The sequence below is a fragment of the Schistocerca nitens genome, chromosome 3 (genome assembly GCF_023898315.1).
Source record: "Schistocerca nitens isolate TAMUIC-IGC-003100 chromosome 3, iqSchNite1.1, whole genome shotgun sequence".
Lineage (NCBI taxonomy): Eukaryota > Metazoa > Arthropoda > Insecta > Orthoptera > Acrididae > Schistocerca > Schistocerca nitens.
Window position 1 is genome coordinate 611,648,315 of NC_064616.1, and position 25,971 is coordinate 611,674,285.

General features: G+C 45.5%; 1 protein-coding gene across 1 annotated transcript in view; it reads right to left on the reverse strand.

The window, feature by feature from the left end:
• LOC126249359 (sine oculis-binding protein homolog) overlaps positions 1–25,971 on the reverse strand; it is a 296,311-nt gene that overhangs the window by 55,902 nt on the left and 214,438 nt on the right. The window lies entirely within an intron of this gene.

Genomic DNA, 25,971 nt, shown 5'->3' on the forward strand with positions numbered 1-25,971 from the left:
ATTCAGGGTGTTTATTGCCCGACGAAAATGTTACACTAATACTAAACCGTAGAAAGCCCGCCCGGTTGGCCGTACGGTCTAACGCACGGCTTTCCGGGTGGGAAGGAGCGCTTGGTCCCCGGCACGAATCCGCCCGGCGGATTTGTGTCGAGGTCCGGTGACCCGGCCAGACTGTGGATGGTTTTTAGGCGGTTTTCCATCTTCATCGGAGAATGCGAGCTGGTTCCCTTTATTTCGCCTCAGCTACACTAAGTCGACGATTGCTGCGCAAACAAGGTCTCCACGTACGCGTACACCACCATTACTCTACCATGCAAACATGGGGGTTACACTCGTCTGGTGTGAGACGTTCCCTGGAGGGGGGGGGGGGGGGTCCACCGGGGGCCGAACCGCACAATAACCCTGGGTTGGGTTCGGTGTGGGGCGGCGGAGGGGTGAAGTGGACTGCGGAAGTCGTCGTGGGGTTGTGGAGCACTGCGGCTGCGGCGGGGACGGAGCCTCTCCGTCGTTTCTAGGTCTCCGGTTAAAATACAATACAAACCGTAGAAAGTTTACTACTCCACATTTTATTCAAAGGAAACGATAATTTATGGGTTATGTATTAGTTAATTACAATTACTCGATCTCCAATGGTATGTTACATACCAATCTAAGTACAAAATATCCTGTTTTGTATCCTACTGCAGTCACAAATTTTATAACGATTTAGTAATCCAGGGCACTGATGACCTCGCCGTTTACCGCTCCACACCACTAATCGTCATCTTCATTTTTATTAATAAAAGAAATAAATTTCCTATATGAGCACGCGATCACCGTGAATAATTTTGTGAAGAAAAACAACAAGATCGCTTAATGAATTTGTTTATTACTACACCGTTTCAGCTACTGCCTTAATCAGATATCAAAAACTTAGATCTTACAAAACAAGGATCAGTGTCAGTACTAAAAACATATGCCTATTCGGGGCATAGATTTTTAATGCTGGCACTGAACCTTGTTTTGGAGCTTCTGAGTTTATGATATCTGATGACTGCAGTAGGCGAAACAGCGTAACAAAGGAATTTATTAAACGATACCGACGATTTTATTCACAAAATCATGTTGAGGGTGTTTCACGGTTAAAAGCGAAAATTTCGAGGCAGAACATTCCGGTAAGAGTCAGACAACTTACTATATCCTCCCACATACATCTCGCGACATGATCACGACGAGGAAATTCGAGGAACTAGAGCTAATAGAGACAATCATTCTTCTCACGCGCCGTTCGCGAGTGGAACAGGGAAGGGAGGATCAGTTAGTGTTACCAGAAGTACCCTCCACCACACGGCATTAGGCGCCTTGAGGAGTGTGATCAAGATGTAGTTGTAGACTTGGGTGGAAGTATACAATAACAGAAGAAAAAAACGTTGCAGTAAACATAGATCCGCGAAGGAGCAGTTTGGGAGATAATTGGGTGTGTGTGGCACGAGCGGCTCATGACCTCAGTATGAAATATCATCCGAGTTTGGACAAACGTATTTTAAATGTAGACTTCAGCATTAAGTCCCCGCCTAATTAGATTCAAATTTCACCCAGAACAATACAGCTACAGCACGTAACATGCCACAATTTACTGTTCATTCGTACCTAGTGAACGAGGTGTTCCGCATGTCCTCTCGCATCTGGATGCAATACTGTATTCATCTCTGCAATGAGTTACTAATTCTTTCGAACACTGACGGATCACCTCGCGCACAGTGTTGATTTAATATTAAACGACCAAACAAGGCTCAATACTCCTCCTCTTCTAAACTTTACTTAAACCTCATAGTTCTCGAATACCTCCCATACTTCCCATACCACCCATTTAATTCGATTCAACCATTTATTCTGTGTTTATTTATTTCATTATCATTGTCTACGTAGTCCATATATTCTGTTGTTGCAAATGTCAAGGCTATCCTTTACTCTGTTTTCAATTTCTCCTTACATAAATAATATATCTTCAAACTATTCTTCAGTACTCTCGTCGCATATTAATTTTACCTTATTGGGGGTTTGTTACTTTAATTTAAAACTGTATTATAGGCATCGTTTCTTTGAGTTTAGTGTTAATTTATTTCTGGTTTGCTCCATTATAATTATTTACTGTTTCACTTTAACATTTTTGATTGCGTTGGCATTTAACTGTGAAAGGTGACATTTACTGTGTGTTCGTACATCACTCTCTATGTGTAACATGTTTTCCATGTTTTTCTTGAACACTGTACCCTCTTTGACAACGGCAGTCAGTTAAAGTCTGATGATGACCTCGTAAGCCGAAAACTGGCGAACAAAATAAATTAATGCTATAGAAAAACGTAATAATGTTTTTCATTTATAATTATGTTGTCCTGTTAAGAAACGACGGAAGAATCAGTCAACATCTCTTAAAGCTTAACAACATTGCATAATTCATTGCCAGTTCTTCCACTGTATCACCGGGGGTGCTGTACAGCTCACTTTGTTTTATGCAGATGAGGAGGAAAAACAAAACCCTTAATGTTCGAATAGAATATTAGTAGCGTGTTGCTTGACACAGTAACGCCGATGAAATATCCAGGCGTAACGTTGCAGAGTAATATCAAATGGAACGAGCATGCAAGGATTGTAGTAAGGAGGGCGAATGGTCATCTATGGTTTTTTGGGAGAATTTTAGGAAAGTGTGATTCATCTCTGAAAGAGATCGCACATACGACACTAGTGCGATCCATTCTTGAGTACTGCTCGAGTTTTCAGGATCCGCACCATGTCGTATTAAAGGAAGACATCGAAGCAATACAGAGGTGGGCTGCTAGATTCGTTACCCGTACGTTACAGCAACATGCAAGTATCGTGGAAGTGCTTCGAGAACTCAAATGGAATCCCTGAAAGGAAGGCGAAAATCTTTTCAAGGAACATTATTGAGAAAACTTAGAGAACCGGAAATGAAGCTGACTGCAGAACGATTTTACTGCCGCCATCGTACGTGGCGGCAGTAACAGGGCTCGTACAGAGGGGCACAGACTGCCGTTTTTGCGTCGCTCTTTTTGCGAGTGAAATAGGAAAAGAAACGACTAGTAGTGTGACAGTGTACCCTTCAGCACTTGCGGAGTATGTATGTTGATGTTGATGTAGGTGATCCTAGACAGAAGAATATAGAAGATTGAGGTCAGGTGTTCTTGGAGAGCAAGGTACAGGCTCCGCTCGACATATCCACCTTGGACCACATTGGCGAGCTAGATATCTTACATCAGCAACGAAATAGGCCAGTCCCCCATCATACATGTGCCATGAATGAAATTTGAACCCAATTAGATGGGGAATTAATGGAAAAGTTTACATTTGAAATAGAGTTTTACTAACTATGAAAATATTTTATACCGAAGTGAGTGACGGTTCGTAAGCACACTGTCTCGCAAACGGATCGTTTGCGGACCTGTGTTTTTATTGAAACAGTTTTGATTCTGTTGTCATATACAGTCAGTTTCCGCTTTTAGTTATATGTGTCCTTTATAAATAATTTAATGGATAACGTCGGGCCGCGTGGTTTGAGGCCCCAAATCACGGATTGGGTGGACCCTCCCGCCGGAGGTTCGAGTCCTCCCTCGGGCATGGGTGTGTGCGTTGTTCTTGGCATAAGCTAGTTTAAGTTAGTTTAAGTAGTGTGTAAGTCTAGCAGTTTGGTCCCTTAGGTAAAAAAAAAAATAACGTCGGACTCTCCATGAGGTTGGTCACGGTCTATGTCGTCACAGGAAAACTGCAACGCCAGAAGTCTGTAGCGAAACGTAGGAAGCCTGTAGAGGCTCGACAATTAGTGCAGGGTCTGGAAACTCACTCAAAAAGTAAATAAATGTAACATTTTGCGTATAACCCCACTGCTGATCGAGTACACTGCTGTTAACAATAACGACCATAAAGTACCTTGAGCAACAGTTTCGTGCAATCTAAAGTGGAATGGCCACATAAAATTATTTTAGGAAAAGCAGATGTCAGATTGAGATTCAATGGAACAATCATAAGGGAATGTAACTCATCCTCGATAGGAGTGGCACAAAAATACTCGGCCGGCCGATTCTTGAGTACTGTTCGTCAGTGTAGGACACTTACAAGCGAGGATTAATGGAAGAGATAAATAGAATCCAAAGAATATCGCCGCGTTCGTCACAGGTCCGTTCAGTCACCACAAAAGCGTCACAGAAATGCCCATTAGACTCCAGTGGAGGACGCTAGAAGGAGACGAAGATGTTTACTGTTAAAATTCGAGGGCATACTTTACAAGCAGAGTTACCAACCTGTTACTTGCTCCCAGAGGCCTGTCAACAGTGGTTTCTTCCACGCATAACTCGTTAATACGACAGAAAAGGAGATAAATGATAATGGTATCAAACGTACACTCCACCATACCGTAAGATGGCTTGCGTAATAGCCGTAGATTTAGATGAACATTCTTTGCAAACGGCTGACAGGGCAGAAATTAACAGCTCGCGTCACATAGACATACAAGTGTTTTTTTCTTCTTTTACACGTACCGAGCGAGGTAACGCAGTAGTTAGGACACTGGACTTGCAGTCGGGGGACGACGATCAAAACGAAAATTTCTGTTCCGACACTGACAATGTTGAGTGTTTGTGGAAAAAGTTCGAGGCAATCGTAAAAATGCGTTTTAGACAGGTACGTGCCGAGTAAAACTGTGAGGGACGGGAAAAACCCATCGTGGTACAACAACAAAGTTAGGAAACTACTGCGAAAGCAAAGAGAGCTTCACTTCAAGTTTAAACGCAGCCAAAACCTCTCAGACAAACAGAAGCTAAACGATGTCAAAGTCAGCGTAAGGGGGCTATGCGTGAAGCGTTCAGTGAATTCGAAAGTAAAATTCTATGTACCGACTTGACAGAAAATCCTAGGAAGTTCTGGTCTTACGTTAAATCAGTAAGTGGCTCGAAACAGCATATCCAGACACTCCGGGATGATGATGGCATTGAAACAGAGGATGACACGCGTAAAGCTGAAATACTAAACACCTTTTTCCAAAGCTGTTTCACAGAGGAAGACCGCACTGCAGTTCCTTCTCTAAATCCTCGCACAAACGAAAAAATGGCTGACATCGAAATAAGTGTCCAAGGAATAGAAAAGCAACTGGAATCACTCAACAGAAGAAAGTCCACTGGACCTGACGGGATACCAATTCGATTCTACACAGAGTACGCGAAAGAACCTGCCCCCCTTCTAACAGCCGTGTACCGCAAGTCTCTAGAGGAACGGAGGGTTCCAAATGATTGGAAAAGAGCACAGGTAGTCCCAGTCTTCAAGAAGGGTAGTCGAGCAGATGCGCAAAACTATAGACCTATATCTCTGACGTCGATCTGTTGTAGAATTTTAGAACATGTTTTTTGCTCGAGTATCATGTCGTTTTTGGAAACCCAGAATCTACTCTGTAGGAATCAACATGGATTCCGGAAACAGCGATCGTGTGAGACCCAACTCGCTTTATTTGTTCATGAGACCCAGAAAATATTAGATACAGGCTCCCAGGTAGATGCTATTTTTCTTGACTTCCGGAAGGCGTTCGATACAGTTCCGCACTGTCGCCTGATAAACAAAGTAACAGCCTACGGAATATCAGACCAGCTGTGTGGCTGGATTGAAGAGTTTTCAGCAAACAGAACACAGCATGTTGTTATCAATGGAGAGACGTCTACAGACGTTAAAGTAACCTCTGGCGTGCCACAGGGGAGTGTTATGGGACCATTGCTTTTCACAATCTATATAAATGACCTAGAAGATAGTGTCGGAAGTTCCATGCGGCTTTTCGCGGATGATGCTGTAGTATACAGAGAAGTTGCAGCATTAGAAAATTGTAGCGAAATGCAGGAAGATCTGCAGCGGATAGGCACTTGGTACAGGGAGTGGCAACTGTCCCTTAACATAGACAAATGTAATGTATTGCGAATACATAGAAAGAAGGATCCTTTATTGTATGATTATATGATAGCGGAACAAACACTGGTAGCAGTTACTCCTGTAAAATATCTGGGAGTATGCGTGCGGAACGATTTGAAGTGGGATGATCATATAAAATTAATTGTTGGTAAGGCGAGTACCAGGTTGAGATTCATTGGGAGAGTGCTTAGAAAATGTAGTCCATCAACAAAGGAGGTGGCTTACAAAACACTCGTTCGACCTCTACTTGAGTATTGCTCATCAGTGTGGGATCCGTACCAGATCGGATTGACGGAGGAGATAGAGAAGATCCAAAGAAGAGCGGCGCGTTTCGTCACAGGGTTATTTGGTAACCGTGATAGCGTTGCGGAGATGTTTAATAAACTCAAGTGGCAGACTCTGCAAGAGAGGCGCTCTGCATCGCGGTGTAGCTTGCTCGCCAGGTTTCGAGAGGGTGCGTTTCTGGATGAGGTATCGAATATATTGCTTCCCCCTACTTATACCTCCCGAGGAGATCACGAATGTAAAATTAGAGAGATTAGAGCGCGCACGGAGGCTTTCACACAGTCGTTCTTCCCGCGAACCATACGCGACTGGAACAGGAAAGGGAGGTAATGACAGTGGCACGTAAAGTGCCCTCCGCCACACACCGTTGGGTGGCTTGCCTAGTATACATGTAGATGTAGATGTAGACGGTTCAAATCCAGATTTAGGTTTTCCGTAATTTCCCTAAATCAGTCTCTGCAAATGCCGAATGGTTCTTTTGAAAGGACACGCCCGATTTTCTTTTCCATGCCTGAAACATTCCGAGCATGTGCTCCGTCTCTGATGACCTCGATGTCAACGGGACGTTAAATCCTTATTTTCCCTCCCTTCTCTTTTACACATCATTGTCTCGGTGAGGTACTAAGGCAGCCTGTCTTATGTAAATTCCTTTGTTGACAGCCTGTATTTAAATCCGCCGTCGGGCTCTTAGTTTTCTTGCCATGTTTGTTGTGACCCGATCTGATGACCTGTGTTGCTTCGTGTTTCAGCAAAGTGACCCGACGCGACCACTTGAGTTACTCAGCAATTCAGTGAAGTGACCCGACGCTGGCGTATTCTTTTACATACCAATAACAACGATTGTTTTAATGTCCGCAGGGAAGCATGTATGGGGCTCATTTCCGAAAATAACTCCTCCTGTTTATTTTCCTCGAAAGTACAACAGATACAGAGAGCGAGGTAACACAGTTAAATAGAGTAGGATTTCAGCTAAATGTTCCACAGTCAGCACCATTTGTTATGCACTTTTACCAACGAAGAACCAAAACCTTTATCCCGTGCTCGTAAATCCTGGCTGAGGCACGCCACTGCCTTACAGCTTTCAAGACAGCATCTGAGTCGAGTAAACGTGGGCCACATAGTCAATCATTACAGCTAAACTAACAACTGTTTTAGGCTCCAAGACATCCAAAATAAATACACACTCTCTGTCCCAGAAGCCTTTGTTCATCACTTTGCATGTAGATGACCTGTGTTTAGAATTTTATCTTTGTTGAAGAAATCTCATCTCACCTCTCCATAAACTGTCTTTGGGACTACAGATGGTAGTGATGACATCACGTTTCATCTCCAGCTATATCACTGTTCACATAACTAGCACCTTCATCCTCTTATTGGTCCAACAGGCTCCTAACAAATTTTAGCCTGATGATTCCTTTTTTTCTTTTGTAAGAATCTGCGGGGCCTATATCGCACACCTTTTGCAATAACCTGGGCTGTGTAACATCTGGGCTAAGGAATTACAGTTAACATTCAGGTGTGTACACATTTCCTTTGCCGAAATCCGCCGATTATCACGCATGAGTTGATCGAGGCCTTGTCTATTGTAAGAGAAATTAGGGCTCGTACGGAGGGATATAGATAGTCATTTTTCGCTCGCTCTGTTTACAAATGGAACAGGAAACTACATGGTACCCTCCACCATGCACCGTATTGTGCCCTGTGTATGTACACTCCTGGAAATGGAAAAAAGAACACATTGACACCGGTGTGTCAGACCCACCATACTTGCTCCGGACACTGCGAGAGGGCTGTACAAGCAATGATCACACGCACGGCACAGCGGACACACCAGGAACCGCGGTGTTGGCCGTCGAATGGCGCTAGCTGCGCAGCATTTGTGCACCGCCGCCGTCAGTGTCAGCCAGTTTGCCGTGGCATACGGAGCTCCATCGCAGTCTTTAACACTGGTAGCATGCCGCGACAGCGTGGACGTGAACCGTATGTGCAGTTGACGGACTTTGAGCGAGGGCGTATAGTGGGCATGCGGGAGGCCGGGTGGACGTACCGCCGAATTGCTCAACACGTGGGGCGTGAGGTCTCCACAGTACATCGATGTTGTCGCCAGTGGTCGGCGGAAGGTGCACGTGCCCGTCGCCCTGGGACCGGACCGCAGCGACGCACGGATGCACGCCAAGACCGTAGGATCCTACGCAGTGCCGTAGGGGACCGCACCGCCACTTCCCAGCAAATTAGGGACACTGTTGCTCCTGAGGTATCGGCGAGGACCATTCGCAAACCGACTCCGTGAAGCTGGGCTACGGTCACGCACACCGTTAGGCCGTCTTCCGCTCACGCCCCAACATCGTGCAGCCCGCCTCCAGTGGTGTCGCGACAGGCGTGAATGGAGGGACGAATGGAGACGTGTCGTCTTCAGCGATGAGAGTCGCTTCTGCCTTGGTGCCAATGATGGTCGTATGCGTGTTTGGCGCCGTGCAGGTGAGCGCCACAATCAGGACTGCATACGACCGAGGCACACAGGGCCAACACCCGGCATCATGGTGTGGGGAGCGATCTCCTACACTGGCCGTACACCACTGGTGATCGTCGAGGGGACACTGAATAGTGCACGGTACATCCAAACCGTCATCGAACCCATCGTTCTACCATTCCTAGACCGGCAAGGGAACTTGCTGTTCCAACAGGACAATGCACGTCCGCATGTATCCCGTGCCACCCAACGTGCTCTAGAAGGTGTAAGTCAACTACCCTGGCCAGCAAGATCTCCGGATCTGTCCCCCATTGAGCATGTTTGGGACTGGATGAAGCGTCGTCTCACGCGGTCTGCACGTCCGGCACGAACGCTGGTCCAACTGAGGCGCCAGGTGGAAATGGCATGGCAAGCCGTTCCACAGGACTACATCCAGCATCTCTACGATCGTCTCCATGGGAGAATAGCAGCCTGCATTGCTGCGAAAGGTGGATATACACTGTACTAGTGCCGACATTGTGCATGCTCTGTTGCCTGTGTCTATGTGCCTGTGGTTCTGTCAGTGTGATCATGTGATGTATCTGACCCCAGGAATGTCTCAATAAAGTTTCCCCTTCCTGGGACAATGAATTCACGGTGTTCTTATTTCAATTTCCAGGAGTGTATATGGATACAGGTGCAGATGTAGATTATGTGGGATGGCAGCTGAGCAGCGTCGACTGGAACGTAACTTCTCATGCAAGTCCTACTTAAATCTAGTACCCACCGCCTCACATCACTCATGTCTACGGTATTGCCTGAGTACACTTTTAGCAAGTGTCGATAGATATCAGTTGGCCCAATTTCTTCAGTAGTGAGTAGTTCAGTGACACATCTACGTCTTAATACATGCTCGATACAGATGCCATTTTAGAATGCAGCCCTGGCTACGACCGACTGTCGTAAGACCACGAGACCAACGCAACATTAGCGAAATATTCAAAAATCAGCATTACATCCACAGAATCTGGCTTGCACACTCAGAGTCAAAAGAAGAAAATCGATGACGTTAGTTCCCGTTTGGCCCTTGTTGATAGCCACAGTACAATCAGTGATGGTTGTGTGGCCCATGCAGCAAGCATGGCATGGGAGCCACAGGGTAAACTGCTGGAAAAGCCACGTTCAGGAAGTGGTGTATATGGGCGAACCTATGACTGGTATTTAGGGACCGACACGGCCGCTCTCTGGCTCTCGTCTGCTTACACTTTGTGTCGGCTGCTGGATCGTATCTGCATTTGATGTTCCTCGTACCGGCTTATCCAACTGAACTTTGGTTTTGCTGGTGTAAGCACAGAGTTCTTCGGCAAGTCTCGGCTTTGTATTACGAACTCACACATAGCTTCCTAACGGACTGGTTTCAGCTGCCCTTCGGGTGACTTCGGTTTTTGTGGTCGTGGTTGTTATTTTGCTATATGGTTCAAATGGCTCTGACCACTATGGGACTTAACTGCTGAGGTCATCAGTCCCCTAGAACTTAGAAGTACTTAGGCCTAACTAACCTAAGGACATCACACACATCCATGCCCGAGGCAGGATTCGAACCTGCGACCGTAGCGGTCACGCGGTTCCAGACTGTAGCGCCTAGAACCGCTCGGCCACTCCGGCCGGCGATTTTGCTGTACCACTGTTTAAGTACGTGTGTTTCATACTGTGCAATAAAGAAGTTAAATACCTACACAAGAAGTAGGGTCTAGGTGTGTTTACATACGGTGTTTAATCTGTTTTAACACATATGTACATTCCCGCCAGTTACGTGTTTTAGTAACTGTTCATTGTATGGCTAGAATATCCCAGTTAGGTTTATCACATTCTTTAAGAAAAGTCACAGTTTCCCTCAAACGAGAAAGTCATGAGAAATCTTTCACGAAGTTATAAATACATCTACATCTACATCCATACTCCGCAAGCCCCCTGACGGTGTGTGGCGGAGGGTACCCTGAGTACCTCTATCGGTTCTCCCTTCTATTCCAGTCTCGTATTGTTCGTGGAAAGATGGATTGTCGGTATGTCGGTATGCCTCTGTGTGGGCTCTAATCTCTCTGATTTTATCCTCATGGTCTCTTCGCGAGATATACGTAGGAGGGAGCAATATACTGCTTGATTCCTCGGTGAAGGTATGTTCTCGAAACTTCAACAAAAGCCCGTACCGAGCTACTGAGCGTCTATCCTGCAGAGTCTTCCACTGGAGTTTATCTATCATCTCCGTAACGCTTTCGCGATTACTAAATGATCCTGTAACGAAGCGCGCTGCTCTCCGTTGGATCTTCTCTATCTCTTCTATCAACCCTATCTGGTACGGATCCCACACTGCTGAGCAGTATTCAAGCAGTGGGCGAACAAGCGTACTGTAACTTACTTCCTTTGTTTTCGGATTGCATTTCCTTAGGGTTCTTCCAATGAATCTCAGTCTGGCATCTGCTTTACCAACGATCAACTTTATATGATCATTCCATTTTAAATCACTCCTAATACCTACTCCCAGATAATTTATGGAATTAACTGCTTCCAGTTGCTGACCTGCTATATTGTAGCTAAATGATAAGTGATCTTTCTTTCTATGTATTCGCAGCACATTACACTTGTCTACATTGAGATTCAATTGCCATTCCCTGTACCATGCGTCAATTCGCTGCAGATCCTCCTGCATTTCAGTACAATTTTCCATTGTTACAACCTCTCGATATACCACAGCATCATCCGCAAAAAGCCTCAGTGAACTTCCGATGTCATCCATAAGGTCATTTATGTATATTGTGAATAGCAACGGTCCTACGACACTCCCCTGCGGCACACCTGAAATCACTCTTACTTCTGAAGACTTCTCTCCATTGAGAATGACATGCTGCGTTCTGTTATCTAGGAACTCTTCAATCCAAACATTATACCAATAATAAACATTATACCAATTTACTTGTGATTTACGTGTGACTGTCACTTCAAGTGACGAATCAGCAACTACGTTTGTTACTAAAGATAGCTGCGGAACTAAGGAAGAGTAGACAAAATGTCCCATGAAAGCAGTTAGTCATGGAGGAAGACCGGAAAGGCATTACATAATTTCTCATAAACCAGGTGCTTTAGGGCTGGCGGAAGCAGCAAGCAATTCTTTTCCCTTTACTGAGATGACGAATTAATGGAGTGAATTTTTATGTATACTAATAAGCACACTATCAAAATTCGTACAGTTTGAAAATTTGAGCCTGCTTGGAAGGGAATTCATTTCTCGTCTTCTGATATACACACGAACTTACAACTCAGGCGTATTTTCTGAATTGAGAAAAATAGTACAGAGGAGAGGAAACAAAAAGCATTATAATTTAACTGTATTGCGTTGACTCTTCGCAACAATGAATGATCAGTGTAAGAAGGCGTTTATTCTTGCAGGGTATGTGACAGCTGACGAGCAGTTTATTCTGTTTTGAAGCCGAGGTCCCTTCCGACAATACCTATCCAAAAAGCAAAACAAATATGGCGTGTTTTTGCTTTGGTACACTGCTACGAACCTGATACTCCAGTAGTTCCGTGCCTATGGGATATGTAAATTAAATTTTCATCTTTACTTGATCTTATTTTCAGTATAGGAAAATGCTATCCTACAGAAGAAGAATGGTGTGACTGTCGGGAGTGTCTAACGTTACTGAAAATTTCCAGGCGGAGATCGTAACACATCCCGCCTACACCACGTGCACGAGCAGCTTATCGCCATCTTTCAGATTATGGGAAAAATCGAACCATTAGAATAAAGGACACAAGGACATCACTGCACAGACAACTAGATGTGGTTCAATGACTGCAGGACGAGTGGAGACGGGGTGGATTCAAGACAAAAAAGTGGCAAGAAGAATAGGTAAAGGTTCTCCCTCAAGCACTACACCATGAGAAGATGGGTGGATATTTCAACTGCCTGTGACGAGTAGACAGCTGACAACAGCTGAAATCCGGCCGGAGGTTATAGGCAGAGGATCACCACGAACCGTTGGGAACGGATTACTGGAAGCTGGGTTGTTTTCTCGAGTTGTCATAAACCGTTTACCGCTGACATCATACCACAGACATCAGAGACTTGCATGGTGTAGAGCCAGAGTCAAATGGTACATTGACTGGTGTACTGGGGTGTTCAGTGGTGAGTTTCTCTTCTGGCTTTCAGATTAATTTCAGTATATCCGTAGACGGTCTGGTGAACTGTCAACGGAAACTGCGATTTTCGAGTCCCATACTTCTCCATCTCCTGAAACCGCGATGCGGGAAGCGCTTGGACATGAGAACGGAACTGATTTGGAAACTGTTGAATGTTGACTGAATGCTCGCCAGCGTAAGAGAAGAATGGCCCTGTTGTCATACTCTTCATGACCACGTTACCAAGTCATCGAGATAATGGAAGACCCCATACTTCAGTTGACACCACAGACGCTTTGAGGAGATCGTTGAATGGTCTGTCCAGTCCATTGATTTGTCACCCATGCTCCATGTCTTCGATGGGATGGGAAGAGTTATACATTGATGCCAGCTTACAGCCAGCAATCTTCCTGAACTGACACAGTTTGTGTTTCAATATTCAGAAACTTCTTGTTTCAATGTTAAAACACACACAACAGTGTAGTCGTGCGTGAGAGGTCACACCGCATACTAATGTTGATGATGGACGTGAATTTCGGATGGTACAACAGTTTGGTTTAATTCCACTTATGTGATAAACATATCCCAAATATTGATAAATATTTCACTGGTTGTCCGTGGACTAATACAGGGAGAGGCGCCAGTACGCAGGCATGTGAAAAAAAGCATCAAACAACAATGTCTAGCCGAAAGACAAGGTGTTACATATACTCAAGTGCCAATGACCCCAAGAATTGCACGATAAGTACGATTAGTTACCTCCAACAAACGTAACGTTAACCTGACGCAACATCGCCTTGACAACGGATTCAGGCCGGCCTGGGTGGCCGAGCGGTTCTGGGCGCTACAGTCTGGAACCGCCCGACCGCTACGGTCGCAGGTTCGAATTCTGCCTCGGGCATGGATGTGTGTGATGTCCTTAGGTTAGTTAGGTTTAAGTAATTCTAAGTTCTAGGGGACTGATGACCTCAGAAGTTAAGTCCCATAGTGCTCAGAGCCATTTCAACCATTTTTGCCATACCGGATTCAGACCGGCGCGGAAGAGCGTTCAGAGGTTTATTCAGGTATGCCATATTCATCTTAAGCCACTGATTGATGATTAGATCCCCTAGAGCTGTCAAATCACACGGATGTTGAGTGCAACGTTTCATCAATTAGTGTTTCCAAACATTCTCTCGTGGATCAATATAAGATGATTTAATGAAACATTCTAGGTGGAATAGAGTTCCTCAGTGTAGGTCAACCGAGAAACGCGTGTGAAAAAGGTTATTGTCGTCTTGGGGGACAGGACTGTCCACAACATACTAATTATGGAGATGTAAGGGCAACACTTCATGGCTTAGAATGTTGAATCACACATCCTGGTTCATGTTCAAGGTGGCCTGAAAAATACTATCGGCCTGAATTGCACTCTGCAAAAACTACGGCTGAACTGTTTCAATGAGCCGTAGAGGAACTCGAAGTCTTGCATCATTTGAAAAGGGGCAAAATCAAGACTCGTCAGATCGCACTAGACACCTGCAGTCAGTTGCTGCATAGTTTCTGTGTTGTTTAGCACATTGAAGAAATGCACTTTGATGTGGCACCGTGAGAAATGGCCTTTCGTGAGGTACCCAAATACAAATGATCACTGAATACAATTTACTGTGGAACGCTTCTTCCTCTGAAACTCTCTGAGATAGACATCCTTTCGCTGACAACAGCAGTTCGTCTCGGGTTTGAAAGCGAGTGTCGCTGACACGCATTTCCGATTCCTCTTCTTACGACCATTGTTCGGCAGTGGTGCACCATTCCTTGTAGACAAGTTGGACAATTAGCGTTGATAACTCGACAAATTGGCCGATTTCATATACTGTGTGGTCGTGGGTACGTCCAACCGTAGCTCCTTCCTTTACAAAATAGATTCGCATTGTGCGACTATGAATTGACGTCACCGGTTTGTGACAAATGAAAACTTGTGCCGGACAGGGACTCGAACGCGGACTTGTCACTTATTGCGAACGGTCGACTTAAACATTTCGGTTATCCGAGCAGGTCATCAAGACCGATTAAAATTTCCATATGTCAGGTAGTCACAACACTTACGCTCGCACAATTCGTGATTCCAGTACAGAGAGACAAATATTATATCGTCATTTTAGACTTTCAAAGCATAGATACACTAAGTGACCTGGCTGAAAATGACTTACAAGTTCGTGGCGCCCTCCATCGGTAATGCCGGAATTCAATATGGTGTTGGCCCACCGTTAGCCCTGACGACACTTTCGCAGGCGTACTTCAATCAGGTGCTGGAAGGTTTCTTGGGGAATGGCAGACCATTCTTCACGGAGTGCAGCACTGAGGAGAGGTATCAATATCGGTCGATGAGGCCTGGCACGAAGTCGGCGTTCCAAAACATCGCAAAAGTGTTTATAGGATTCAGGTCAGGACTCTGTGCATGTCAGTTCATTACAGGGATGTTATTGTCGTGCAACCACTCCGCCACAGGCGGTGCATTATGAACAGGTGCTCGATCGTGTTGAAAGATGCAATCGCCATCCCCGAAACGCTCTTCAACAGTGGGAAGCAGGAAGGTGCTTAAAACATCAATGTAGACCTGTGCTGTGATAGTGCCACGCAAAACAACAAGGGTTGCGAGCCCCCTCCTGAAAAACACGACCACACCATAACACCACAGCCTCTGAGTTTTACTGTTGGCACTACACACGCTGGCAGATGACGTTCATCGGGCATTCGCCACACCCACACCCTGCCATCGGATGGCCACATTGTGTACCGTGATTCGTCACTCCACACAACGTTTTTCCACTGTTCAATAGTCCAGTGTTTACTCTCCTTACACCAAGCGAGGCGTCGTTTGTACTTTGGTATTTACCGGCGTGAATGTGACTTATGAGCAGTCGTTCGACCATGAAATCCAAGTTCCGCCTAACTGTCTTAGTACTTGCAGTGGATCCTGATGCAGTTTGGAATTCCTGCGTGATGGTCTCAATAGATGTCTACCTATTACACATTACGACGCTCTCAACATTCGGCGGTCTCTGTCAGTCACCAGACGAGGTCGGCCTGTACACTTTTGTGCTGTACTTGTCCGTTCACGTTTCCACTTCTCTATCACATCGGAAACAGTGGACGTGGGATGTTTATAAGTGTGTTAATCTCGCGTACAGACGTATGACACAAGTGACACCCAATCACCTGACCACGTTCGACGTCCGTGAGTTCCGCGTAGCTCCCCATTCTGCTCTCTCTCAATGTCTAATGACTACTGGGGTCACTGATATGGGGTACCTGGCAGTAGGTTGCAGCACAATGCACCTAGTATGAAAAAATATGCTTTTGTATGCTTTTGGGGGTGTCCGGATAATTTTGATCACATAGTGTACATCACTGTTAGGTACAATTGCTTTGTCTATACAATGTCAGTATCTTCACAGTACAGTGTCCATCAGACTTTCATGCATATCTGAGGGAACAGATACTGCCACTGACGAGCACAGCTGTGATAAACATTACGAAATAGATTCGTATTCTGCGAATTTTCATTGACATCAGCTGTTTATGACACATGAAAATTTTTGCCGGACCGGGTCTGGAGCCGGGATTTTCTGCCTATCGTGAGCGGTCGCATTAACCGCTTCGGCCATCCGAGCACGCCTCCAGGCCCGATACAAAATTCCATATGCGACTTATTCAAGTTATTAAGGCGACCGCTCACGATAAGCGGGAAATCCGGGTTCGATCCAGCATGATGAATGTCAGAAGGATATTGTATTGTGAAGTTACCGATGCTGTACAAACATAGACATTGTAACCATCAGTAAGCTTCTTTCTGCCATTTTAAGATACCTCCATGTCGATCCATCTTACTGCGGTGATTCCATGCTACCGAGTAGCCCATATACGCCTCTTCACCGCCATTACAGACTGGTAACATTCATACATCAGGTAACATTCATAAATCATCTATAGCTGTCTAAAGCGACCACTGAGATGGAAGGAAGGAAGAGAAAGGATTAACGTTCCGTCGGCATCGAGGTCATTACAGACGGGCGACCACTCTGCTCATTTAAGGAGTTTACTAATATTTTGTCCGTGAACTTACGTAAGAAATGGTTCAAATGGCTCTGAGCACTATGGGACTTAACTTCTAAGGTCATCAGTCCCCTAGAACTTAGAACTACTTAAACCTAACTAACCTAAGGACATCTCACACATCCATGTCCGAGGCAGGATTCGAACCTGCGACCGTAGCGGTTGCGCGGTTCCAGACTGTAGCGCCTAGAACCGCTTGGCCACCCCGGCCGGCTATGTAAGATATCTATTAAGGTGATTTGCGCGTCGTGAGAAGAAGACAACAGGAGTGACCATTTTACTCCGTGGCATGTGATAAATAATCCTTTTTTTGTCTTAAATGTTACTGAATATCATGTTTCAAAAGCAGATAATTGGAAAGAAAATATTGTCGAAATACAATTGAACGTTTGTTTCTCGTTTCGTAAGGAATGAAACGTATTTTAAGTACTTATCTTACGCAGTCATCGAGCACTATATTTTTTATGTTTTAATTTCAATTCAAATAAACCAGACAAAAGTACTTGATATGCAATATTTATATCGCAATACATTTCTTACAAGCATGCGCGGTGGATAGGTTTACCTCCGACAAATCCATCCGCCAGAACTATCAGATGTTGACGGGCATTATCGCCGGAATACACGCTCAAGTGGTTGTTGTAACCGGAAAACAGAGAGACGGAGAGGTTCCGTGTCCGGCCCACAGTTTTAATCTGCTCGGAGCTTTCAAAACAGCGCGTACTAGACTGAAAATTGAAAAATTCATTCTGCAAACAATTCCCCAGCCTGGGGCTAAGCCATTTCTCCACAATGTCCTTTCTTCCGGGAGAGCTAGCCCTGCTAGGTATATTGGCGAACGTCCGCTAAGTACGGAAAGTACTAGCAGAAGTTGGGCTGTGAGGAAAGTTCAGTATCATAGTCTGTGAGAGTCTCGTTAGTGATTCCCGGCCCGGCATACAATTTTAATCTGCTACGAAATTTCAAAGCAGCCCACACGTCGCTGCAAAGTGAATGATTCATTTCGGAAATATTGTAATGCTTTTAGGTTCACGAAAACAGAAGAAGTGAAATGAAATAGCCTGTTTCGAAAGAGAGAGATGCGGGAAGGAGGGAGGGAGAGAGGTAGAGAAAGGGGGGGAGGGGCGGCTGCTACGTTGGAAGCGATTTACCGTTTCTAATGGCTGTATAGTTTCACCCATTCGTTTACTTGTGAACGTAGATTTAATTTGGTGTGTGTTATATCCGTTTTTTCTGAATAAATACTTCAGGTGTTTTAATTCAGACTGCAAATAATAGCTATCTGAAATTGTCTAGGATCTGTGTATTAAAGTGCTCAGGACAGAATTATTCTGGTAATGACGGTGGTAACTTCGTTCGTTTGAACATCGGTCTGTATGTGTCGGATTTCTGTACATGTAAGAGCCCAGCCGCAGACAGTGCTGTTGAAGTCAGCGAGAGACTAGCTGGCAGCTTCGTGTCAGCTACGTGGGGACTGTAACAGGAGCGACGGGCGAGGGGGCCTCACTTCCGCTACGCGCAAAGAGTAATCGGGCGTGCGTGCGACGCGCCGCTGCGCCTGTCCGATGTGCAGTGTATCGCGCTGCCTCAGGTAGCTAATGGAGTGGAGTATCGTTTTTTCCATTACCCATTCAAAGAAACAAAATGAAACTGATCATTCTGCTGGCAGGTAAAAATACCCCCTTCCTGGAAAAAAGTTGTAAATAGAAAATGAAATGTAGTTGAGGTAGCACGAATTTCGCCTTTGCATCCTAAAAAACACAGCTATGTTAATACAATAATACACACGGAATATATAAATAATGACAGGTATTTTCGATAAAACGTCTATGTAGCCCTCAAGACGATGATTTAGCGGTGGTAGGGATAGGAAACAACACCAGTAGCTGTTTAAGGCGAGATTCACATGTCGAGCGAGGCTGCTTCTGTTTAATTGGAATTTAGTAACGAATGCTATTTACCGTAGAATTTAGGATTACATATAATCTTCAGTTTGAGGGATTACTGGAAATTAATACAGTTTTTCTAACAAAAATGGTTCAAATGGCTGTGAGCACTATGGGACTTAACATCTCTGGTCATCAGTCCCCTAGAACTTAGAACTACTTAAACCTGACTAACCTAAGGACATCACACACATCCATGCCCGAGGCAGGATTCGAACCTGCGACCGTAGCGGTCACGCGGTTCCAGACTGAAGCGCCTAGAACCGCACGGCCACACCGGCCGGCAGTTTTTCTAACAGCTAACAAGAACACCTTTAACATAATTTCTTGACATATCCTTCAAACAAAGGAGAAAGACTGGAAACGCTTTATTTTCGTATTAGTCCTTATTTTCTACTACTGTTCATAGCACATGAATCACGGAGTGCCGGTATTCCACACAAAACTCTTTCTGTATGACATATTCAAAATGGTATCCCTGTTACGTATGACTGTTTTTAATTGCTCATATGGCCTTTACCATAGACGTCGTAGTTCCTCCCCATTTAGTGCAGATGCTCATTGGCTTCAAAGTAACAGATTGTGGACATATGGAGAATAGGGGGTGGACCAGATCTCTTGGTTCTACGTTTGCAGCAGGGGTCCCAGGAGGAATGGTGAATATTCAGGGCTATGACAGGAACGATCATTCGAACCAAATAAGTCTAGTAAACATGGGCTCTAAAATGCCTACCTTAAGAGCTATGAGCACTTGTTCATCTTCGCCACTGTTAAACCCAACTCTTCTGCTGAACAAGTGCTCATAGCTCTTAAGGTATGCATTTTACAGCCCATTCTTTCTAGACAATTTTTTCTTGTACTGATCTATACTACTTCCTCCCAAAATATGGGAGCGATGCGCACTTGTTCTGTAGAAGAGATTTTTTTCACAGTAGCGATGATGAACAAGTGTTCACAGTTCTTAAGATATACATTTTAGAGCCCATTATACCGGAATTTTTTTCTTGATTTGCTCCATACTTTAAACTGCGTGCCCTGTAATCATAGCAACTACAGTACCGGTACATGTACGAAAGAATACCAAAGCTATGTACACACATCAAAAAAAGTTTTGCATCACCTCGGATCCGAGAGTTCCTGAACCTGTACAGAAAATTGGAATAGAGATCAACATAAACATCATTTCTGCCGATTTTATTGCTCATGAAAACCGCAAATGGCATGTTGTACCACCATACAGTGAGACCTTCAGAGGTGGTTGTCCAGATTGCTGTACACACCGGTACTTCTAATATCCAGTAGCACGTCCTCTTGCATTGACGCATGCCTGTATTCTTCGTGGCATACTATCCACAAGTTCATCAAGGCACTGTTGGTCCAGATTGTCCCACTCCTCAACGGCGATTTGATGTAGATGCCTCAGGGTTGCTGAAGGGTCACTCTGACAATAAACAGCCCTTTTCAGTCTACCCCAGGCATGTTCGATAGGGTTCATGTCTGGAGAACATACTGGCCACTCTAGTCGAGCGATGTCGATATCGTGAAGAAAGCCATTCACAAGATGTGCACGATGGGGGCGCGAATTGTTGTCCATGAAGGAGAATGCCTCGCCAATATGCTGCTGATATGGTTGCACTATCGGTCAGGGGATGGCATTCACGTATTGTACAGCCGTTATGGCGCCTTCCATGACCACCAGCGGCGTACGTCGGCCCCACATAATGCCACCACAAAACAGCAGGGAACCTCCACCTTGCTGCACTCGCTGGACCGGGTTGTCTCCAAACACGTCTCCTACGATTGTCTGGTTGAAGGTATATGCGACACTCATCGGTAAAGAGGACGTGATGCCAATCTTGAGCGGTCCATTCGGCATGTTGTTGGCCCATATGTACCGCGCTGCATGGTGTTGTGGTTGCAAAGATGGACCTCGCCATGTACGCCGGGAGTGAAGTTGCGCATCAGGCAGCCTATTGCGCACAGTTTGAGTCGCAACACGACGTCCTGTGGCTGCGCGAAAAACATTATTCAACATGGTGGCGTTGCTGTCAGGGTTTCTCCGAGCCAAAATCCGTAGGTAGCGGTCATCCACTGCAGTAGTAGCCCCTGGGCGGTCTGAGCGAGGCATGTCATCGACAGTTCCTGTCTCTCTGTATCTCCTCCATGTCGAAACAACATCTCTTTGGTTCACTCTGAGACGCCTGGACACTTCCCTTGTTGAGAGCTCTTCCTAGCACAAAGTAACAATGCGGGCGTGATCGAACCGCGGTAATGACCGTCTAGGCATGGTTGAAGTACAGATAATATGAGCCGTTTACCTCCTTCCTGGTGGAACGACTGGAACTGATCGACAGTCGGACCCCTCCGTCTAATAGGCTCTGCTCATGCATGGTTGTTTACACCTATGGGTGGGTTTAGTGACATCTCTGAACAGTCAAAGGGATTGTGTCTGTGATACAATACCCACATTCAACGTCTGTCTTCAGGAGTTCTGGGAACTGGGGTGATGCAAAACTTTTTTTGATGTGTGTATTTTCGAACTGTTTGCAAAACAACCGTATGCCCTTGAAAATACTCTCCACTACAGCTAATAGATTTATCCCACCGCCGCTTCCACTGTTCGAAACATTTGTTGTGGTCATCCTTAGAAATGGCTGACAGCCCCTCCATCGTCTTTTCTTGACTTTTTCAGTGTTGTCAAACCGGTATCCTTTCATGCCCCTTTTCTTGCATGAAAATAAGGAAAAGTCACACGGAGCCAGGTGAGGCGAGTAAGGAGCATGAGGTTGCGGAATCATGCCATTTTTAGCCAGAAACTGTCTGACCGAAATGGCTGTGTGTGCAGGTCCGTTGTCGTGGTGGAACAAAAAAATGGCTCTGAGCACTATGGGACTCAACTGCTGAGGTCATTAGTCCCCTAGAACTTACAACTAGTTAAACCTAACTAACCTAAGGACATCACAAAAATCCATGCCCGAGGCAGGATTCGAACCTGCGACCGTAGCGGTCTTGCGGTTCCAGACTGCAGCGCCTTTAACCGCACGGCCACTTCGGCCGGCGTGGTGGAACAACTGACCTGCTGTCTGCCATAAATCTTCCGTTAAAATTCGCGGAACCGAGCTCCAAGATAATCAAATGGTTCAAATGGCTCTGAGCACTATGGGACTCAACTACTGAGGTCATTAGTCCCCTAGAACTTAGAACTAGTTAAACCTAACTAACCTAAGGACATCACAAACATCCATGCCCGAGGCAGGATTCGAACCTGCGACCGTAGCGGTCTTGCGGTTCCAGACTGCAGCGCCTTTAACCGCACGGCCACTTCGGCCGGCCCAAGATAATCCCCTAATTTCTGAAAGTTGATCAGTTGTCTGTCCACGGTCTGTGAGTACAAGCCCTCGAATTTTTGCATTAGTTTCGTCGTGTGTGTGTGTGTGTGTGTGTGTGTGTGTGTGTGTGTGTGTGTGTGTGTGCATGTATGTGTGCGCGTGAATTCCTAAGCGCCCAAACAATCCGTGACATTGCGCTTCAAACCGGGCGACCACTTCGCGCGGCAATATTTTCGTTGATTTGTATTCCACTTTCAGGGGTATCATAAAGATTTTCGATTATAAATTTCGATTCGGTCTTTCCAGATTAGAGTCCCATATCTCAGATTTATACATTTACCCTTCTCCAGCATCCCTGAAAATTTGTAATAGCATCACAGAGTCAACCCTCATATAAACGATATGTTGGATAACGTTGGAAGGTCAATAAGGCCGTTTGTGAACGATGGTGTTGTTTAAAAGATATAATGCAACCCCTGGAAACTGTAGGGAGATTCTTACTGTTGGTGCAAGGACTGGTAGTCGATGTTAAACTTAAATGAATGTAACATATTGAGCACAAACAGTTGGAAGATACACTGTTATTCGGTTGCACAACTAGAGATAAATAAATGGAAACAGTGACAACGTAAATATCAAGAGGCAACCATCCGCAACAACCTAAAGTGGCCGCATAAACTAGTTACAGGAAGTGCAGATGGTTCAAATGGTTCTGAGCACTATGGGACGTAACATCTATGGTCATCAGTCCCCTAGAACTTAGAACTACTTAAACCTAACTAACCTAAGGACAGCACACAACACCCAGCCATCACGAGGCAGAGAAAATCCCTGACCCCGCCGGGAATCGAACCCGGGAACCCGGGCGTGGGAAGCGAGAACGCTACCGCACGACCACGAGATGCGGGCAGGAAGTGCAGATACCAGGTTGAAATTCATTAGCAGAATTCCAACCAAGCACAGTTCATCTACAAACGAAGCTTGCAAAACACACGTTCGTTAAATCTTGAATATTGCTCACCATTATGGGATCATTACCAGGTGGGATTAATGCAGGAGACTGATAAGTTCGAAAGAAGAGGTTGCGTTTCATTGCGGGTTCATTTAGTATGTGCGGGAGCAGAGCATCAATGGGAGTTTTCATCAAACTGTAATAGCGTACGCTACACGACAGCTGTTCTGCATCACGTTGAATTTTACTGTTAAATACTCAGAGAGTACAATCGAAGAAGACTCCGGCACTGTGTAACTCTAACATACAAAATTGCAAATAACCATGACAGGAAAATCGGAGAAATTAAGCTCATGGAGAGGCTTACTACGTTTGTTCTTCCCAGATGCCACTCACAACTGGAATAGAAAAAGGGAAAATTATTGTGTTATTGGAGTGCCATGCACTCCGCCTCACCTTCTGTACCCGCCTCCCATCCCCCATGCGGATCCTCTATGACCTGATCCCTTTCCCCCATCTGCTCCTATTCCTTGAACATATCCGCATACTCTAATACTCTACACCTTTCGCCACCTTGATCCCCCTCATCCCCTGGTGCTCCTCTCCTCTCCAACCCTAGCCCTCTGCCGCGCCTTCACTGTTGTGTCCCCCCTACCCTCCATCTCTACACCCTTCATCTCTGTTTCCAAGGTGGCTTCCGTAAACTCCCCCTCTCTGGATGATGCCCTCTCTCCCCCATTTATCCCTCCTATCAACTCTGATCCTCAACTTACCCTCCTTTCCTTTGTCCTTCTCCCAGGCTCCCTCTTCCCCCCCCCCCTTCCATCCTGTTTTTTCCCCACCTACCCTCTCTATGCCTCTATGCCTCTATGCCTCTCTTCTCTCTCCCTAGTCCTTTTGCATTTCCTTCCTCTGCCTTTTCCCATTCCCTCTCGCGTCTGCCGTGCTCCCCCCCTTCTGAGTCCTCTCTCTTCGTCGGTCCCCCCCGCCTTTCGATTTTCCGCTCCTCCCTCCTTTTTCCCCTCTCATCTGTCCAGATTGCCCCCCCCCCCCCCCCCATCTGCCCTTGCCTGTGGTGTGTCATCTTCGTGTCGACGTTTTTGTGTAGTGTTTCCAGTGATTGTTAAGTGTTGTGCATCTTTTCCGAAGTGTTGCGAACAGACATCATACTGTCGCAGGGTGTGATTTTTATATCTCTTGCGAACAGAAATCAGACTGTAGCCGTGTTTTTTAATTGTCTGTCTACTATTTTCCCTGTCTGCTTCCTGCGTATTTTATTATCATCGCCCACCATTTGTTTTATGTTTTAACTTTCCACAATTTTCCGCCGTTTTACAATTTACGTCACCGTTTTATCGCCTGCTTTTATTGTTTCTTCTCTTCTTATGTTTTAAAAATTCTTTAGGCTGAAGAGCAGCGTACTAAGCTGCTGCCAGCCTGCCCCCTCTGGGAGGAATCGAAATCCAATAAAGGAAAAAAAAAGTGTTATTGGAGGTACCCTCTGCTCCACACTGTAAAGTGTAGATGTAGGTGGTATTTTAGTTTTCTGACGGCCGGCCGCGGTGGCCGTGCGGTTCTGGCGCTGCAGTCCGGAACCGCGGGACTGCTACGGTCGCAGGTTCGAATCCTGCCTCGGGCATGGGTGTGTGTGATGTCCTTAGGTTAGTTAGGTTTAAGTAGTTCTAAGTTCTAGGGGACTTATGACCTAAGATGTTGAGTCCCATAGTGCTCAGAGCCATTTGAACCATTTAGCCATTTTAGTTTTCAGCGGAATAGACATCTGAACGAGAGACATCTCATCCATAATTCCTTGACAAAATGTGTTCAGATATAGGTTAGAGAGGTAAACAAAGCAAGTAGGATAGTTTAAATGGTTTAAATGGCTCTGAGCACTATGGGACTTAACACCTGAGGTCATCAGTCCCCTAGAACTTAGAACTACTTAAACCTAACTAACCTAAGGACATCACACACATCCATGCCCGAGGCAGGATTCGAACCTGCGACCGTAGCGCAAGTAGGATGTTGCACACCACAAGGGCGTTCGGTGATTATCTACGATCTTTCTTCTTTCCTTTGTTTTCTTGTTGGTATCAGTTAAAACAAGCCACAAAGAATCACGCGTAGTCAACCAACGGCAACAAACTTAAAAAAAATTCAAGTGAAAGAGTTCAGTTGCTATTTATAATGAACTGTGAAATAGGTAAAGGAAAGATTCTTTATTTCCTGAAATGAAATGTGTTGAAGTTATATTTGCTACTTATGGTTGGACTTGAACCCGTGTCTCCTTCTTTACTAGGCAGGTGTGCTAGACATTACGCCACCATAGCAGTATAGGTAGCAAGTCTACCGTACTGTGTTAAGGAGGGCAGTTGACTAGGGTGGTCCTTGCAGGTGCGTTACGTATACCGCTCTGGTGGTGTACTGGCTAACACACATGCGTACTAAGCAAGACGACGTGGGTTCAAGTCGCGTAGTGTGCTTTAAGCGGTGGCGCGGCACGGACCTGTTGTCCCGGCCGCGGGCGCTAGTGGACGAGGAAGTGTTTACACCGCCGTTACTCGCGCGTGTTGTTGTCTGATTAGATCGCCATGGCACACAATTTTAGAAAGACTACGCTCCAGTTTACGTTCGACACCGAATATGCCAGACCCAAAGCTTTCGAAATAGAGCGTTTTTTGAGGGAAGAAGTTCGTTTACCTGCTACAGACCTAATTGAAATACACCTGTCCATTGTAAGCAGTACAATGTACGTCAAGATGACCGATGAAGCTGCGTGTGAAAGAACTCTCGTCG